This window comes from Lagopus leucura, unplaced genomic scaffold, assembly GCF_019238085.1.
Source record: "Lagopus leucura isolate 7727_CA_CO unplaced genomic scaffold, USGS_WTPT01 Super-Scaffold_100159, whole genome shotgun sequence".
NCBI classification, from domain to species: Eukaryota; Metazoa; Chordata; class Aves; order Galliformes; family Phasianidae; genus Lagopus; species Lagopus leucura.
The window spans coordinates 20989746-21003570 of record NW_024962335.1 but is presented as its reverse complement, the minus strand read 5'-3'; the positions used below and the strand labels follow the sequence as shown (position 1 = coordinate 21003570).

General features: G+C 41.3%; 1 protein-coding gene across 6 annotated transcripts in view; it reads left to right on the top strand.

Annotated features, from left to right (window-relative positions):
* The window catches only part of FGD4 (FYVE, RhoGEF and PH domain containing 4), a 110961-nt gene that overhangs the window by 38450 nt on the left and 58686 nt on the right, over positions 1-13825 (top strand). The window contains exon 1 of one of the 6 annotated variants that reach the window (XM_042890217.1): positions 4172-4237. The exons of the other annotated variants lie outside the window; for them this stretch is intronic. The gene's annotated coding sequence lies outside the window, so the exon portion shown is untranslated. Of the gene's footprint in view, positions 1-4171; positions 4238-13825 lie in introns of those variants that run through there. 6 annotated transcript variants of the gene reach the window in all.

Below are 13825 nucleotides of genomic sequence, written 5' to 3'. Positions count from 1 at the left end.
AAGAGCTCTCTTTTTGGGATTCCCTTCAATGGAATCAATTTAGGACACAGCATGTCAACTTGTTTATTTTTCATTGCTAGATTCTGTCTAAATCAGTTTATCCCTAAATATCTCTGGCTCAAATTGGGCCAAAGAACAAAGGAGATGGCTAAATTGCCTCTCTCTCCTCCATCTCTCCCTATAAGCATTTTGGGTGTGCTGTTTTCCCCTCTTGATTTCAAGCAGTTCAAATGAAATATTTGTCAAATATGTGAAGGGTGCTTTTTTAATGTTGCTCCACGTAACTCACTGCTTTTGCCAAAACTTGTAGTGTATCTCGTTACCCCTTTATGTCATGGCCGCTGCACATAGTTTGTTAAAGCCGTGTAAAATCAGACTTAAGAATGAAAGGAATCAAGAAAGTTAAATGGATTCTGATTGGTGTTGCCCTTCATTGTCATACAACTTGCGCATGTGGAATTACAGCTTGAGGGTTTTTGTCACTGTCTGGAACAGGTCTTCTGATGTTAAAATACTTTTAGAATTGAAGTTACTTTGTAGGAGGTCTCTTAACAGAGGAAAAAAGACTAAAACTGATCTGGAATTTTGAAGTCAATCTGTTTGCCAGCAATTGTAGTAGCTGCATTTTTTTTTTTTTTCCAGAAATGCATTAATACATAAAATTTACAAGTATATAAAGCTCATTTTTTAAGTTGTGTTCTTTACTTTTAAGAGAGAAAGCAACAAATGTTATCGATGTGTTTCATAATGCTTAAATGCACAAAAGTTTTTATTATTAACATTTGGCAAATTAAATAGGAAATCAGCTTCCTTCCTTATATTATTTTACCCTTGTGCTTGTGAATGAGTAAGTTTGGTGCCCGAGGGTGTTTAAGAAACTTTTGGGGATGTAAAAATGGCTGATTTAGAGGCAGAAACTGTGGAGAAGATTTTCTTCCTCATTTGACAATGTGAGACTAAATAACAATGACATACCCAGCCCTGAGTGCTCACTGTCGTGCCAGCAGGAGGAGGGGGCAGTGCTTCTCACTGAGCACTTGGATGAAGATGAACAGTGCGAAGCAGAGTGAGCCAATAGCCCTGGGGTGGGAAAATGCAGAAGTGCATTTTCCTCCATGCCTGTCACCAGCACTCAAGATCCTGTTTTGTGTAGGCAGTGCAGGTCCCTTCCTCAGGTCATGCCCTGCTCAGTTGCCAAGTGCTTTGTAGTGGGGACAGTCTCACGCAGCTCTCAGGAACAGCACCTCACCTACAGACATTGGCAGCACTCATCAGACGGGCTTCCAGTGCTGATGTGCTAGCGATTTAGTAGCGATGTATGAGAAAGACTGAGCTGCATTTGCTGTGAGACAAAGCTCACTTCCCTGTGCTGTGAGGTTGAGAGAAACTGAAAACTTAAGAGAGGAAGAAAATCACTGACCTCTGCCTGGGGTCACCCGAAGGAACAAGTGAGCTTTTTTGTCACGATGGGTTCCAGTGCAGGGTTTGTCATCCATCTATAAGATCCTTCTATAGGAGCCAATGCTGCTCTGCAGGACCAGCTACAAGGGGATCAGGGGTGAAGGAGGTAGGAAACCGTTTTCCCTTCCTCAAAAGATCAGTTTGCCGGACCTGATTTAGCATACAGGACTTTGAAATACAGATTTGGCTCAACTTTAAATAAAGTTACCCACAGATTTCTGACACACTGTTAGTCATACGCATTGCATGGCTTCAAGAGTAAGGGAAACAGACGTTGAATGCGTCAGCACATTCAGTCCATGAGCTACTGTGTTGTGTACTTCACATCCTGTGGTTAGGACCTTAAATGTACGAGGATGTGGTCCTGTGCAACTCATTATCTTAGAAAGGCTTAATATATTCTTCCCTGGCTCTTGTTTTCCAGACAAGACTGTTACTGGTTTCTCTTTAGAACTTACTGCTTCTCATTCCTAGCTGAGGTCAGTGGGAATCTGGCTGTGCTGAGCTGTTGCACACCGTTGCTGGAGGTGCATAGTGGTGCAGCACCTGGACCAGTGAGAGCTGTGGTTTCAGGTCCAGCTTTGATGCCAAAAATCCAAAAGCTTTTCCAGCCACACCCCCACCAGCAGCCTAACTGTACAGCAGAGAAACAGCAGCTTCTGCCTGCTGAATCAGCAGCAGTAGCAAGAGCAGGTAAGCCTCAAAGGAGGACCAAAAGTAAGGAATTAGTCCATTCCTGGTGAATAAAACCTGGACTGGGAGAAATTGGGACTGGGATGCTATTGGAGTGCAATTGCAGGGTCCAGAAGATAGAGAACAGGCAGCACATGTTCCATTAGTACTGAACTGAAACTCATTCAGGGAAAATAAGCCTTCCTTCAGAAAATAATTTTGCCAGGAGGGAGAAAACTGCTCTCAGCTTATTTCTCTGAACCCTTCTGTGCTTTAAAAACATTAAAAAAATTCTTGCTATCTCTACTTCCATCTTAGCATGTGCGTTACACCCCTTTTCCCCCCTGGAGAGACAGGTAGTAGCAGTGTCAAGGTTAAACCTGGTGGAAAGCTTTGTTAAAGGTGCTCCCAGCCTGCTGGCGAAGGCACGGCACCTGCTAGGCATGCCCAGTGCGCGCCCGCAGCCGGCTCTCCCTTTGGGAAGGATTTGCAAGGCTGAAGCACAAAGAGCGCTTGTTGCCCAGTCTCCGGTAGTCTCCCAGTGCTCCCACTAGCTGGGAAGGACTGGTTACCATGGAGGCTGCCATCTGTTCACTCCCCGCTGGAATGTGATTATCCGTGCTGGGTTGGGAACCGGCACGAGCAAGGGAGCGTGTGCTGGCTGCAATTATCTGCAATGGAGTGTGGTAATGGAAGGCTTGAATGAGCGAGCTGGAGCAGCACATAAAGGGATTTTACCAAAACTGTTAATGTTTTCTAGCCAAGAGGAGTAAACGTGGCTTTCTGTAAGGTCAGTGCTGAATTCGTAACGTGTGCAGGTGATTTTTAATGGGGTGATGTATTTATGATTTGAAGCCGGTAGCACCATGGCAATAATGCTTATTGTTAGGAGTGCAGCGGGGAGGAGGAGCAGTTGTATTTTAAAGATTTCTCTTTTGGTTCAAGCAGTTTAATTTGGGGTCATTAAAGCAGTAAGTCAGAACAACCACTGACCACTCTGACACAAATGGAGCAATTCATATCTCTTGTCTTTATGAAATGCTGTTCGCTGCCAAATCTGTTTGATTTATGTGCCTTTTCACATTGATTGCTTTTTGTCTGAGTGATATATACATATATATATATATATATACACACATATATGTGATATGTGCTTTGTTTTTCGTACTGTACTGAATGGTGAGATGGGGGGTAACGTTGAAATAGAGCCATCGATACAATAGATATTTTGGGTGTTTCATTCAGTTTGTACAGAGGAAGCTGTGTAAGGTAAGCAGAATGCAGTATCAGTTCTTTCACTCTTCACTCCCACCCTCTGCCCCTGTTTCCAGCTCACAAACTGACCAAACATTTTGGAGTAGCTTAATTGTACAGAGACTTTGCACAAGTTTTCAGGATGCCCTGCAGATATTGTGACTGTCTTGTTGGGAGGATGTCATGGAAAGGAAAAAAAAAAATTGGAAGTATATGCTTGTAAGGCTTTTGTGTCCTCTAAAAGACATTTTTGCTACCCTCCAGGAGAAGGCATATTAATTTTTTTTTTTTTTTTTTTTTTTTTTTTTTTTTTTCATAAGAAATGCACGGTAAACATTTGTTTGCAGTTTAAATCACTGTCATAAGGAGCACTAAAATGCATTCCTTCGAGTCCTGTTGTATGCCGAGTAGATAAAGATTTACACCGGCAAATGTTTTTAGTCATGTAGGGACTTTCCCTTTTTAAATAAAGCTCTTACTGCATCCCTTTTCCCAGGGCTGCCATTTTCATTAGCTACATGGAAGAATACTGTTAGAACCTTTTAATTAAAACTGTGTTGGTCCTAATTCTGCTCTCTGCTTCATACATGTAAAATGTCAGTGCATTGGAGTCTGGGAGAAAAGTTACCAGTGTGGTTAATTAGTCCCTATTGCAACATAGTTGACTGTGATCAATTTTTAACCTTGGAGAGGCTTTCCAAGTCTTATTGCCTATCCAAAGTGCAGGAGGGAAAGGAGTGGTTATTTCTTTGAATACTTACACTGCTGGTTGTACACCAGCTTTTCTTATTCTTCTTATGTCTGAAGTCTTTTCAGATATTAGGTTACTCTTCCAAGTTGGTGGAACAGGGTGAGTCTTCTCCACGGAAGCTTCGTTACCCTTGTAATTCAAAATGCTTCTTTTTAACCCCTTCCTTCTCCTTAATTTAAGCATTCTGTTGCCATTGAAGTGGGTAATCTGTGCAAGTGCAACGGGCTGCAGTGGACTTGTTCAGACACGGTTGCATGTCTGTAATTGCATCATTTAGAAAGAGCACAGGAGGCAGGTTGGCTTTTGTGCTTGGAAGGAGATCAGACTTCTACCCTTCAAACACAGCGCTGAAGCTTGCTGAGGGTGTTAGGAGGGAAGGGTAACCACCCTGAGGTCATCCTGAAGCTGATGTGGAATGCCTTTCTGTTCACTGATCCGCTTCTAGCAAGGCAGCTGTTGCCAGCAGAATTTCCCTCTCAGTGGGGATGGGAAATACTGAATCAGTGACAAGTCTTCACAGAAAGCAGCAATCATATTGACCTAAAGGTAATGTCTTGTATGTCCTCCTGGAAGTGATTATTCCTCATTGCTATTTAATGTGCTGGGAAGCTTGTTTTTCTACTGCCTTTGCTAAACCTGTTCCAAGGATAAGCAATGGGACTTTCCATTTGGCATTCTCTGGCTCTACTTATTTTATTCTCTGATGAGCAGAGGCCTGAGAAAAATATTATTTTTTAAATTATTATTTCCTTTTCAGAATGATCTCTATGTGGCTGTTAAATACACGTATTTTCTACAACTAAATTTTACTTTAGGTCACTAGGTCAGACTTCATTTGCAGATATGGGATTTAAAGACTAGGCACTCTTTAATCCATTTGAGCATCTGGCCTTTCATAGTAGGCATCCCATTTCCATCTAACAGAGCAACTGTTAAATGTCTGCTTGAAATTAATTATTTTTTAAAAGATACATTTTAGACTTTGGTGGATTATTATGGTCAGCTCTGATATTTATGCTTAATGCAAACAAATGAGGGTCAGTGCAATCTGCCACATGATCTCTTGAAGGAGATTTGTTCCAAAACACAGGCTTTGTGGGCCAGCAGACATTGTACTCAGTAGTGGGATTTTTTCTTAGGATAGCAAACTCAATTTGATATATCGCCTTAGAAAAAAGGCACTCTGAATGAACTCCCAACTAATTAGTGCCTAGAAAAACAGCCTGGTATACAGTGGGTTTTTCATAATCTTGTTCATAATATACATATATATATACACACACTGAGCTTTCAGTGAGAGCTGCTACTAAATGGTGAAATTCTGAGTCAATATACAGGAGGCTGGCTTGCATATAAACGATCACAATTGTTCTCTTCAAACAGACAAGTCTTTCTGCTTTTCATTCGACGCATGACTGTGGAATGCTGTTTGACATGACTTGCCTTTATTTATACATTGTCTTCAGGCTGCTACTTTGCAGAGTTTTTAAACACGCTCAGTTTTTGATTCACATTCTCTCCTGCCATTTACTAGTGCATTGTGAACATTAAAACAAAAATGCTGAGGGTCTGTACCGTTTCCTCATGGTAGCATGGCTATTGGGAGGTTAAAGCCTGCAGCTCCCTCTGCAGAGTTTGCTGTTTTGGGAAGTCTTGGTGGCTGTTTACAAACTGTTCCCTTTGCAACTCACACGGAATAATGGAGTCCTCGAGATGCTGTATGTGGGAGGACAAAGCTGCTGACACAGCACTGCTGCTGTTGGTCTGTCTGTAAGGCCTCACGTCTTCTATGGGTAAGGCCAAAATGCAGGCATTAACACTTCTTGGATGACACTAGGAATTGTTGTACCAGATTTTAGAAAACATGAAATTTGTTTGAAACTTCATGACTCTGTGAAATTGGTTCTAAAGCAGATCTTCTTACTAAGCCAATGCAGTGAGGTATTCGTGCATGACTAAATGTGAGAGACTGGCAGTGCGTGGAGTCATGACACACCTAGGAATCGTGGCAGGTTTTTTTTAGTCTATTCCAAGGGGAGCTGGAATGATTTCAGCAAACACTCCTTTCAGTTAATCATTGCTCAGTCTTCACAGTTAAGAGAACGGAGGAGGCAAATAACTGCAAGCCAAATAACAAATGTTTTGAAGAGACATTATTTCAGAGGTGTTTGGTTCATCCAGTTGTCTTATGTACAGTTTTGTGTACAGTGTTATGTACAGTACAACTGTACATAACAATTAGGTGTTGATTTTAAGTGCAAAAGTACTATTTGTTCTGATAAATACATGAGAATTGTTTATTTTGTAATGAATAACTAAGCATAGCAAATACTTGAGTACATTAAGAAAGTGGAGCTCAGAAATGGATAGTCGCTGGCAACCATGTGATTTATGTCTCATTTAGCTGTTCAATGGACTTCTCTTTCAGTACATAGATAATTACAGATTGTTACAGGCTATTGAAAACAAACAAACTTTAACCACAACTTTAAACTGTAGTAAATGACAAAAGCCAGTGCTACATTGTGCTTCAGAGACTGAGCAAGAAAGATCAAAATCTTTCAAATCAAAATTGGCTGTCATGAGAGTCTTGTTATCAGAACATTGAAGCAGACGCTTGACAATCAAATTCTACTTATCTACCCAGAGCCAATAGCCATGGCCAATCCTCAGTGCTTCACAGAACAGGGAATGGAGAACACAGATGTTTTGGATCAGAAGGAAGGGAAGTCGTCTGGTCTTGACAGTTGGCTAGTACGAATGGTATTCTAGCTGTTCATCTTCATAGGATTCTTCAGTGCAGTTTTTAATGCTAGTTCTTGACTACTAGCAGGCTTCTGTTAGCATGTATATCCTTTGGATTATACTTTACTATTATGGCTTCCTCACTCACCTTCATGAAGATCATACAGATGCAGCTAACTGTGCTATTCAATGTTATTCCATTTATGCTTACTCTTTGGGAAAACAAAAATTCCACATTCATCCCCAGTTAAATAGGAGCTGTGATTACAGCTCTGTGTTTCTGGTATGCATTTGGTAGCTGAGATTAAAAATATGTACCATTTGAGCCTTCTCAGCTGATGAACTCTGCCTAAACTGGGGACCGAGGCTTCAGAAGTCTTGAATTCCACTCTTTTTTCTAGTCAGAGGTTTTGTTTTGCAGACGCTCAGCTGTGTCACAGGCAGTGTGTTGTATTCCCTGGAGTGCTGGGTGGTAGAAGGAAGATGAGCTCAAAAGCTTTGAGTAACGGTTTGATTCTGTACTTAGTTATTTCTGCAGGGTAAGACTCAAACTTTCCTAACTGGTGTCTCCTCTGTCCCAGCATGACTTTCATTCTGCCACATTCCACTCCCAATTCTTACATGAATTAACATTTTCGTCTTCCTCTTCTTAAGGAGGTCACTGCTAAGGAAAATGAGTGAAAGCATGAAGTTTCTTTTCATTAATTCAAAATAGTTTATGATGGCTTTCCATATAATGCTTTCTGTAGTTACACTGAGACCGATATCTGTCACCTGGCAGAAATATCTTGATGCTGTCTTTACATGTGTTCAATGTGGTTGAGTATTGAACAGCTGTTAAGCTTGCCAAAATATTAAGATTTCATAGTTTATATAACTGCATTTTTCCTTGCCACTTTTCTTTTTAAGAATTCTCTGGCAGCTCTGTATGCCAAGTCAGCTTCCATGACTAATTTTGATGTCGATTCTCTTCAGTAGCTCTTGTTCATGCCATTGCTTGGAGCCCTATTTTGCTGTTATAACTTGGACACCCACTGTAAAGCAACTGGCAAGCTTTCTTGTCTTTTGGCTTGTCAAGATTTCCAATGTGTGAGTCAGTTTTAATTGTGGAAGCTGCTAGGAAATCTTAAAAATAGCTACTCAAAGTCAAAATGAAATGGAAAGCTTAGTGGTGGAATTAAAACTTTACCTGAAACTGAAAACACAACACAACCTAATCTGATGAAATATTCAGAGGTAAGTGTGTGAACGCTGTTTGTGCTCAGTGAAGTCAGCAGTGCTGCACTGTTCTGTCTGCTAGCATTGTGTTATTTTTGGTACATGCTCTTTAGAAAAACTCATCCAGCTTGCTGTAGGTAAAGCACAAGTTTTTACTCATTCTGCTGTTTGTTCTGCATGCTGTGGCCTTGCTGCTGGCATAAGAGTGTGATTGCTACTTTGTCGTGTTTTGTATTTATGTGTTTGTCTGCAAAGCTGCTCTTGTTAATTATAAAGTATGTTCTTTGTAAACAATCGACTTACATTTTCAAGACCCGTCTTGTTGCTGATATTAGCCTGGTATGACTGAGAATATTCCCAAATTTTCTTTCTGTTAAAAGATGCTGAAAATTGTAGAATGTTTTTTGCTTATTGTTTAACATAGGAATAGAACATCATTTGCTAGCTGAGAGGGGTTTTTTTTGCATATACGTGTGTGCTCTGTGTAAAATCTTCAGCATGTGTGAATGATCTACAAAGCTAACAGAAATGTGATCTGACTGCAATTTCATGTAGACATTTGCAGTGAAAAACAATGCATGGGACACAGTCATTATGGGAAGGAAATCCACTCAATCCAGTGTGATCTGCTTACAGTTATTTGATACTGGAATGTATTCATCATGCTTTGATTTATTAAGATTTTCTTTGTGGATCCCTGAGCACTGTTTCAATCCATGTTTGTTTCAAAATCGGGTGAAGTTTTAGAATCCATTTCCATAAGAAAGGCAACAATGACTTTTTACTATGTATGTTTTATAGCTGGCATTTTTTCTGATTCTGTGGTTGTGGGGATTTTTTTTGAGTTCGTATACAGCAGCAAAAGAACTGTGAGAAAAAGCTTATTCATTGTTTTTTTGTGTTAAAATAGATGATGAAAAGCTATTAGAGGCTGAGCTGATGAGGTTTGAGGTGTGGATAGTGGTAATTTAAAGGAAATTGTAGTTTCATTAGTGCTAATGCAGTCTCCATGAAGGCTGTGTTTAACTGTCAGTGTAACTTCACTATGTAAAATGGCCAGTCATGACTGTCACTGATCTTGCACCCATATTGTATCAAAAACTGAAATAAACTTCTAAATTATGTCATTTTTCCACCACATTCTGTTGTCATCACCTTCCTTTTCTGAAATAATTTTGTTTGGGGAATCCCTCTTGGTCATTTTCCTTTGGACACTTGAATTTAGCAAGGCTAGATCATAGAATCATGAAATTGTTTGCGTTGGAAGGGACCCTTAAAGGCCATCTGGTCCAACCCCCTGCAGTGAACAGGGACACCCACAGGTAGATCAGGTTGCTCAGAGCCCCGTCCAGCCTGACCTTGGATGTCTTCAGGGATGGGCACCCACCACCTCTCTGGTCAGCCTGTGCCAGTACTTCACCGCCCTGCCTGTAAAAACCTTCCTTATTTCCGATCTAAATCTCTTCCCTTTTAGTTTGAAGTTACAGACTGGAAAAAATAAAAGCAAAAATTAAAGAATCAGTAATATGTAGTAATGGCAGGAGCTAATAAGACTTAAAAAGACTCTGTAAAGAAGGTCCCAGTTTGCTGACTATCCCGTGAGTACTAGGTTGGGCTAGAGGACAAAGAGTCTAAAGCTGTTGGTTTGTATGTTTAAAGCAGAAGGAAATAGTCCCAATAGTGGAATTTTTTTAGTCACAAGATGTTCTTAGGAGCTGATGTGTTCTGGAGAAAGTTACCCTGATGTCTCACAGAATGTGATGGAGATGTTGGCAAAGTGTGGAAGGGAAAGGACAGCAGTACTGTGTTACCAACTTTCTCTTCTCCAGAAAGCACAGTCAGAGTAGGTTAAATGTGTTGAAAACACTTATACTATTTCATGTTCTGTACAAGAAATACAAGTGGGATTTGAGAAGAGACCAAACAAATCCATGGTGAATGTCTGTCAGCAGCTGTAAAATACAGTATGAATGCATCTGCTGACTCCAATCCCTAGACAAGAAATGCTGGAAGCCATGGGCATTGAGGGAAGAATCATTATGAGCTTCTGCTAGGTTACCTAAATATTTGCTACTTGTTCTTTTCAGCTATAGGATATTAGATTGAATGAATTTTTAGTTATTTTTTTTTCTTGACCACTTATTTTTATGTGCTTATCTACTCTGAAAGTGTACTGATGTCTCCCACTCAGGTGGTTATCATGAATCTTACATGTTGTTTTCTTGTTAACTCCAAACAAAAATAATTTATTTTATATTTACTATCTGACACTGCCCAAACTTATTTTTTGTTATTATTTCTATATAGAAACAGAATCACTCTCGCTGTGTTCTGACCTGTTGATCTGGTGAGTCTCTGGGTTTTTAACATGGCAGGGATAGTTTTAAAGCTGAGGATGCAGCTTTCCTCCTAATGGCTAAATGTAGAGAAAAGTCTGTGTGATTATTTTTCTAGTTTGGATTGCGTTGTTTGGTTTGGTTGCTGTTTTTTTGTTGTTATTGTTTTCCTGGCTTATTGTTGTTGTTTTCCCCCTCCTAAAATGAGCATGTTCTTTTTCACATGTAATGTGTAACCAAAAGCTAAATTAACCAGAAAAGGAGAGTCTGCGTTCTTCAGCTGTTTTGCAAAGTTGTTAAATGAGCAATACGTTGAATCTGCGGGTGAAGAAAGGCAGGTGGCACAGTGCTACCGGGATGGGTCCCAAACATCTCCCTCCCCTCTTCTCTTTTTTGGGCTCTCTGTAAAGGAAGCGCGTGGCTTTCCATCGTAGCAGCTACCACGTGGTTCTCACCTGATAAGCACCAGCCTGGCACCGCGGGGCTCTGGCATTATAGACTTGCATCCTGGCTGGCAGTGATAAGCGGCCTCCTTGAAGGTAATGGGGTCACTGGGGATGAAACAACACCTGCAGTGCAGGTAGGAGAGGTGGAGAAGTGGTTTTCTTCAAGGGAAGGTATGGGGAAGGGAAAGCATGAATACAACATGAGGAAAGGCAGAGCTGCCAGGCTGCAGAGTCTCTACTTGGTATTTATTTGCTCACTGTATGCTAGTGTAACAGAGGGGATAGCACTGTAGTCACTTCCTCTTCCCTAAATTGCAACATGAGACTTTTCTTTCAATTTTGTAGAAACTAGCCAGATTAAAAATATTAAGAACAGGAAGTGTAAGAATTAAGAACAGAAACAGAAAACTGTTGAGCTATTTTTTTATTTTTATTTTTACTGGACAATCAAACTCAGTTAATAAGGCAAAGCCTTTGTCCACTTCTATTTTAAATCAAAGTTCTTTTAGCAGTTGATGATCTTTCTACTAGAGAAGATTACTTGAACAATGAACCACAGTTTCCTGGATTTTTTGTAAATACGAGAAATAGTTGAAGTTACAGAAGCACGGCTTTATATGGTTAGGAGATGGCAGTCAAACAGGCTGCTCAAACATCTTCAGGAGACGTCCTTCATTTTTGTAGAACTATGAGCATTTAATTATTTCTTTGGAGGGCGTTGTGTTGCTTGTATGCTTCAAGTAAATTGCAGACACTGAGATTCGACAATGACAAATGCTGTGCAAACATAGGACAAAAAGGCAGACTTTTCCCTTAAGAACTCCTTTTACATGTCCTTCAGGCTTTTGTGCAGCTACTGGCTTTTCCTTTGGAGCATGTGTTACAGCTGAGCTGGAGGGGGGGAAAAAAGGATGGAAAAATACTGATGTTTGCTTTCGAATTGTGGCATGGCAACTACTCATCTCACCTTCCTTGGTACTGCTTGTTTCAAACCCAAATCCTTGCATGTGAGCCAGGAGAGCTGTGCCCCTGGCACAGGATGGGGAAAGCCACGGATGCGACAACAGGCAATGAGTTCATTGCCTCCCATGGCCGCATGGATCCGATGGAATAGTTTTTGTTCTCAGAACTGGAAGGGTAAGTGCCATTATAACACAATTGGTTTCTGTTATGCTGCAGATCCAGGATCTCTCATAATGTCTCTGACCCGTGGTGGCTGACTTATCTAGTTAAGGTCCTGTTGTTGGTTTTTGTTATGGTAGTCCTAAACACTCATTTCTAAATTGCCTTCACGCTCAGCCCGCTGCTGTCTGGATTTATCCTTGTTCATTTTAATCCTTGGTCACTTGTTTCTCTAGGTCACTTGCTGAATCTAGAAGTTTGTTCCCCATTTTATTTTTTGGTGGGTACGTGCAAAACTTGAGTTGTACCATTGCTTCTTCCCTCCTCACATGACTGGATGGCAAAGCCTCAGGAACGCAGTTTAATGAGACAGAATGTTACTAGGTTTGCTTACTGGAAGGAATTTGTCCTCTGTCTCCCTTTCTCCTTCTGTTGGCACTGAAGATAATCTGACCCCATAGGCCAGCTCAGCCTGCTAAGTTATCATACCAATCAAGGGAAAATTAGTATGTTTCTGGCAGATTAGTGATCTGAACTGGCTTTTGGCACTGCCAGAGAAGACTCTCAGCAAGGTGAGGAAGAGCAGCATGTCCCTTCATCAACCAGTAGCTTGACATAACCATCCTCTTGGGCTGCTCACTGATTATCTTGCCTTGCCTGTCCTGAGGATATTGGGCAATCATGCATGAATTTCACCCTTTGTGTACCCATTCAGGGCTTCCTGTTAACGCTTCACAGCTACTGCATTCAGTCATCATTAACCTCTGCAGTCACGGGCTGTCCCCCACTACTGCCCCCGGATGAGATGTCAGAGCTGAGTTAATGTGACAGGCTGGCACTGGTATGAGCACTTCTGTTCCTGCTGAGCTGTGCAGTGCTGTGATTTCCACTATGCACCTCACAGAGCTTGTCACCTTGTAGAAAGAACTGGTTCAGCTTGCTGACCTGAAAGAAAACTGTTTGCTTTGCTGATGGAGATTTTTCTGCTGGGTTACATTGGCTAATCTTGGGCTGATGTTTTGGTAACAGTGAATCTTGACTATAGCTGCAAGGGGGGAATGATGGGAGTACGATCAGTTCATGTACTAGAACCATTAGACTGAAACACATCTGTAACACAACCCACATCCTTGAGGGTATCTTCTCCCTTCTTTGGCAGAGAGGGGAAACTTCTGAACATCTGTGTGGTAGTTTTCCGCATATGCAGATCCTAACAGCTGGCTGCTTGACTTCTTAAGCCATTTATTTTGTTGCCACGCTCAGCTTCTGCAGTTTTACTGTCCATTTGTTGCACGGACTTCCTGCCTTTGATTGCCATGTACTGCGCTACTGACAACAGGAACCACAGAGCACCAGTGGTAGGACTGTTTTGGGCTTCTGCATTTGTCTGAAGCCTCAGTACACTAGGCAGTGCTCAGACAGCAAGCAGATGATAGCCTGCACATCAGCCCAGCAAGAAGGTGCAGCAGGAGGAGGAGAAAGCAGCTGCCCTTCAGCTAAGCATGCCTGGCAGTTGTTTGTATCCAGCATCCAGCATTGCATCACTTTTTACTGATCTTACACTATTCCAAGAACCAAGAAAAGGACAGCGCAAGGAAGGACTGACAGGAGAGTGGACTTCTTTGGGGTGAAGGTCTGCAGTACCTTGCCAGCTAATCCCATTACCTGATGAACAGTGAGGAGCCAAGCCAAACCCTCGCTGTAGATTATTGCAGAGGTTTTAAATCTGACTTTTAGCAGCACCTTGAAAGCTGTTATGGATTAGTGACAAAGCATGCCTTTGTTTTTACCCAGGACCAAATTGCCATGCTTTTGAAGAA